Raw genomic sequence first — 6,053 nt, 5'->3', positions numbered from 1 at the left:
TTTAAACTTTATAAAATTTACTTTTACTACAAAATATCATGGAGCAATGCGAGAGTCCTTTTATTTGTGGTCCGTACAAAATCGTCTACCCCTCACGCCTCGCGCGGTCGAATCGCACGGAACGTCATCTGGCTTTCAGGTCAATCGATAAAACTGGAATTCCGATTCCGCCGATTTGACAAAAATCTTTCACATCCTTCGGGATGTCCATTGAAAAAAAATGTCTGTCAGATTTCAACTCTAGTACTCGTGTAATTTCACGAAAAAAATTCCCCGCAGGATTATTCAATTCGGCTGTACAAACAATTCTGAATATACCTAACTTAAAATTCAAGAAGGAAAAAAGAAAATGTGACAAATTTACCTATTCTAAACTATCAGTAAGCGAAATTCGGGTAGCGTTCATCTCCTTATTTTCACGTTTCAACAGTTTATCACACTCTTCGCAGTGATGTTCGGTGCAGTAACCTGATACGTCACTCAGTGCTGCATCAGTTTAAACTTCCGTTGCAACCACAACTCCGGGGTAAACCAGTAGCTAGGTATATTATATATACTTGTGTGTGTGTGTGTGGGTGTGTGTGTGTGTGAAATGCTTAATGCGAGTGAATTCGTTAAACCAACTTTATTATACGTTGCTCAATGTTTTAGGAGTGTTTCTTAAATGTCTCGAAAGTATACGTACATGCACATACATAGATACATACATGCATAAATACACAAGTATAATAGAAGCGTCGCGTCGTTCGAATCTCGTTACGGTGCAGAAGCAGAAACGAGTAGAATATTATGTAACGAGATCGTAATACAGCCGACGATGAGATGAGCAAGAAAGAAGTGAGGGAGAAGAAAAAAATAAGTTCAAACAAGACAACTTAATTATACATGTCTGAGCTTGTCGTAATAAATGACCCCTCCGTGTATACGAGTATGAGTTCATTTATAAGGATACAGCATATTTACGCGTGCAAAAGACTGAACGCTTTCTATCTCTTGCTTTGAGAATATTGAAGCACGGATTATGCTTCCCGACGTTCCGACGGCTCAACGAGTCTTGCCAAGGTAAAGACGCCCGGTATTAGGCGTCGGAATCCGGAGTTAGGTTCATCACCCCGGTCCTTCGTAAAAATTTATGTGCAAATCTGATTAACAGATTCGTTTCAAACTTGTCACTCTTTCGCTGTTTCAGTACCTGAAATACTTTAATTCAAATTGAATTTTTTCCCGCTTCTTAGTTCTGTCGCTGATTCAATTCACGAAGAGTACAGAATAGGAAAAAAAATTTCGACTTATGTGTAAACATTATTTCAGAGATGTCGAGGCTTATACGCGAAAAATAAATTTACGTCTGGCTCAAAGACGTAAAACGAATCTGTTTGAATTACTTATTTTAAAGATGTTAAAAAATGGACAAACTCAATTTGGCCCCCTTCCAATTTCGTGGGGACATCACCTCGTCTATCAAGGTAAGATTTTAAACTATGCTGATATCCTGACAAACTGTTGACTGTTAACAAATATCCCATGTTTGCTTCCGTTGTAAAAATTGTGCGATCTACCGTTTATTCCGCAGTACATAAAATCGCGCTTTTCAGCCGTGCAATAGATAGTTTATCGGGACTTTTGTGGCTCGCCTTGTGACTTGTCGGTTTGAAATGAGTTTGTTAGCCAGCACATTATTCCACCTTAAACAAGAATAATGAGGAAAGTGACTCGGAAGCTAATCGGTTTTACATAAACAGGTATGTGGGTAAGAACGCTGGTTCGCGAATACTCTTAAACGGTGCAATTTAAGCGCCTGCAAGCACTGCCAGGAAACTAGAGGCTGAAGTGAGTGGTTGGAGCCAGGTAATCAGCTTAAGCAGCCCCTTTGTAATACTGGAAACGTATAATGTGCACCGTAAAATGTCATTGCTCGGAAGAATGAAGCGAAAGTTAAAGTTAAAGTTTAATGGCAAATGGACAATGATCAATATCCAATATCTCGGTTTACGGGGCACCTAACCTGTGATCTTACAATTTTATGACTAGGTGGGTAAAATCTTGAATCTCGTCGACTGCATCGCGTATCTTGAAATGGCTGCCAACTTCAAGCGAAATCACCGGGTGACAATTAATAGGTACCCCTATATGCAGGTATAATAAGACCTCTTCGAGGACTGTTTGAAAAATTTTCAAGGTTTTCAGATTGACGCAAAGGCGCAAAAAACTTTATGCCTCAAATAAATCAGCTAATATGAATAGTACAGCATTAATTTCACCTCGAATGTAGTGAGAGATTTTCTTTTCATTTTATGTTTTCTGTAGTCATTCAATTAGTGAAATACTTCAAGTACGATGTTTTACCTCAAAGTCCTGCGGTAAGTATTTTCGGTTCATCAAGTGTGACTGCATATACATAATTGCATATGTATGATTCAAACTACGAATGTATATGTGTCATTATACATTAATACCGATAACTTTCAGACTGGCCTTAAATAATTTCTCATAGAAAGTTCATTCCGCCGAGATGTCCTTCAGAAAGGTTTTGATCGCTGATTACTTCTTTGAAATAATATAAAAGTCAACTATAACCATTAGTGAAAATTGCGCGAGGGGAGAGGGGAGGAGTTCGACGAACGGGGTAGTAGGTGTGGCCGAGGCGATGCCACAGTTTAAAGGTATAAAATTAAAGGTGAAAAATTGAAGGTGAAATTCAAATAACTCAAATGAATATTCATCGTGGGTATTCTTTAGAGTCGGCGCGTTATTGCCCTGCCACTGAAAACCCCTCGAGGCTTCAGAAGATCCCGAGTCTACCGAGTCCTGATGGTGTCTTCGTCGAGAAGAGCTTCGCCTTCGTTTTAGGTGACGCGTGAAATTACGAAGTATGATGGTCGGATCTCGTTTCCCTGTTCATTATTTCGATTCACCCTCGGGGCTAATCCAACTCGCACCACCGCCACTCTCGAAACTACCGATTGAACCTCGCTCTGCTGTCTGCCCACGGAGCAGGTCAAAATTTAAATGCCAAATATCTTCATTTTTTCCAACTCAACCGGGAGGTCATCCAGTCTTGAATATTCCTCCTTTCACCTTCCTACGGCCACCTGTAATAATATCTGCACTAAACGTTATTGAGAAAACATTTCGTTATATTCATTCATTTATCGTCACCCGTCCCTCCCAGCATTACTGCCTGGCTTTCTTTTTCTTTTCTTCTTTCTCCCATTGCAGGAATAATTGCTGGGGTATTTTATCGCGAGCAATCATTATTGTTATCATTATAGTTATTATTGATGTTATTTCTTCTTCCTTTGCTGTTGTTATTGTTATTATAATTTTATTCTGGTATAACGGGGAGAGATACAGTGACGGGAATCTGTTGGCCTGAGATTTTTTTCACGAAATCTTATCCCTGCTTACCTAACACCAGAACGGAAATCACCCTTGTATATATTTTACGACGTAAACGGGACGCGACGGTGTATATGAAGGCCCCCTACATTCGGGGATGAAAGTTGCTAACCATGTTCTACTTTCGTATCTTCAATCTTCGACGAATCTTCTTTGGAAAATTCTTATTCTCCTCACGGTAGCTCTCCAAAGTTTGCAGGCTGCCGAGTAAAATATGTGACGGCGTTAGTACCTTTGTAAATGATACAGCATATGTCGGCTAGGTATCCCTACCTACAGGTATACATTTACACGACTTTATTTTACGTCGCATCTCGTAGGTAGTATAACGATCAGCGTCTAACGCGTTTTAGAAAAAATTTCACCCCCACCTTTGGACTTCCGAGACACCGCGAAACGTTCGATGCTCAATAACGTTGTGGGAGTTATTCACGATCGTTGATTGAAAAATATTGATTTGATATCGGGGGGGTTTCAGCCCCTCGTAGCCAGGTACATAGGTATACCTACCGCAGTGCTGAATCTCGAAATTTCCGACACTTGACCGACCCTCGCAATCTGAAAGGGTGCGTGTTTCGATTCCCGCTATCGGCGCGTCGCCTTGCCCATCCATTCGCCGTGAATGAGATCTATTCAACTTCCTGCTCATCGATATGGACCCCAGGGATAAATGTGGGCCTTCGAGACACCCCGTCCGCACCCTTCTTTCTCCTTAAACTCCTATGACGGGTGCGTTCAGACGTCTACGTATTTACGTATGGCCTCGTTTTACTCGCTTACCGAAGATCAAGTTAGGGTATAACAAGCCGGGATGGGAAAACGGTTCGATCTTGCTATTGTAGCTTCCATAAAAAACGCCCTCTACGATACACAATCGTGTCTGTAATTCAGCGCTTATTTCCAGCTTTTACAGGCTTTCGTCAAAGGCAAAATTCTGGCGGAACTCTTCTCGCCGTCACCTTGTTTCATCTGGAATACCTTTCGATGACGGGTAAGTGTAAAACATGATCATACGGCTGAAATGAAATTCCGAGCGTGCCAAAGCCGTCTTATCTCGTTGACGGTAGCCCTTGGCTTCACCTGTCAAATATCTTACGGGTATAATTGGCGTAGTAAGTTTGACCAAGTTTCCAGCTGTCTTACTCCTGACGCTGTATTATTTCACGTCAAAAACTTGAATCTTGACAAATACCCAAAACTTTAATAATTCAGTCGTAATTGTCACAGCTGGTTGGAATGAAATTTACGGTAAACCACCTTCCTATACACTGAAGAAAGTGTGTTGATGTAAAAAAGTCACTTTTTCCAGAGGTGTCACGAAATTTTAGCAACACGTTATAGACCATTACGAGACGCAGGATAGCGTCACGGATACAGGTGAATTATCTCAAAGCCTCAGGAGAGGGTATAAAAAGGAGCGAACCGTCAAGCTCTGGTGGCTTCGTAATTAGTACAGAGTGCGGCTGTTTCTCACCTGCAAGCCATCCCCACATACGTATAGGTATATCTTATAATTCGTAGGAGCGAGAGGAAAGGAGTGAAAAGTGGGAATGAGAATGGGAATCGGAGAGCGACGCCACTGCGGTGAGGGAGAAAAATGTTTTAGAAAATTCAATACCACGGCTCGCCCGTTGCGGATGCATTGTTTTTCAACGTTTCCCGAGTCTCTCGACTCCGCAAAGAACCAAGTCGTACATCTCGCGGGGGACTTTGGCCAAGAAAGACGTGGCGCACGAAACCCCCATCCTTATAGCTGCCGCAGGAAACGAAACTAACTTTTCTCCTCGAGTTTCGAAGGAGGCGAGTCAAACGCCGTCAGTCAAGCGAACCGGCTCGCTTTCCATATCTGATTGGCGCGTTCGCCAGCACCTAAGACAGATTTCGATTTAATTCTGTTTCAGCTAGAGTCGTCTGATCGTCCCCTTAAGGATAGACCGGCCTTACCGTCAGCGTTAAAAGTTGGAAGAAGAGAAGAAAAAAGCATTAAAAAATCTCCAGCAATATTACTTGTTCCGATGATGGCGAGCACGAAGTATGACCTTAATTTAATCTGTAAAGTGTAATCTGAAGTGACAGACGAACTGGAACTTCGCAGCAAATCACCTCGAATAGCATCAACAAAGTCCAACACTCGTCAGCAGCAAATGGAATTGAATTATCGAGTGCAGTCTGTTTCGAATTCTCTAATAGAAAAATCTAGTTACATACGGTGTATCGAACGGAACGTTGCACAATCAGCTGCTCGTTGTTTCTCGCTTTATATACTATGGATGCAAGCATTGTTGCGAAGTACAGTGACGCAGCGGCGGGAAGTGAAGTTGTAACTCTGTCACTGTTGGACCAAGTGTTCACGATATGTGACCATTTTACTGTTCTCAATCGAAACTTTACACCAGTGGTGCGCCTGAATTTTCACGATAGATGTCATCAATTTCCAGGTGAGTTATCCTTTCGCGGCTGTATACTTATCGCTTCGCTATTTTGTCCCGATAACGGGTTTGAATTTATTTATGGTCGAGACGTGTTTTCTTATTTATTAGCATTTCAACGTCAACTTTAGTCACTTTTTCACCTACTTATTGATATTACATCATGTTATCCAACGCTTCTTGTTGTCTATTCTTTTCTATTCAGAATATACCTACGGACAATTA

Source organism: Diprion similis, chromosome 6 (assembly GCF_021155765.1).
Source record: "Diprion similis isolate iyDipSimi1 chromosome 6, iyDipSimi1.1, whole genome shotgun sequence".
In the NCBI taxonomy this organism is placed as follows: Eukaryota; Metazoa; Arthropoda; class Insecta; order Hymenoptera; family Diprionidae; genus Diprion; species Diprion similis.
The sequence above is the reverse complement of the archived record's forward strand: the minus strand, read 5'-3'. Positions refer to the sequence as shown.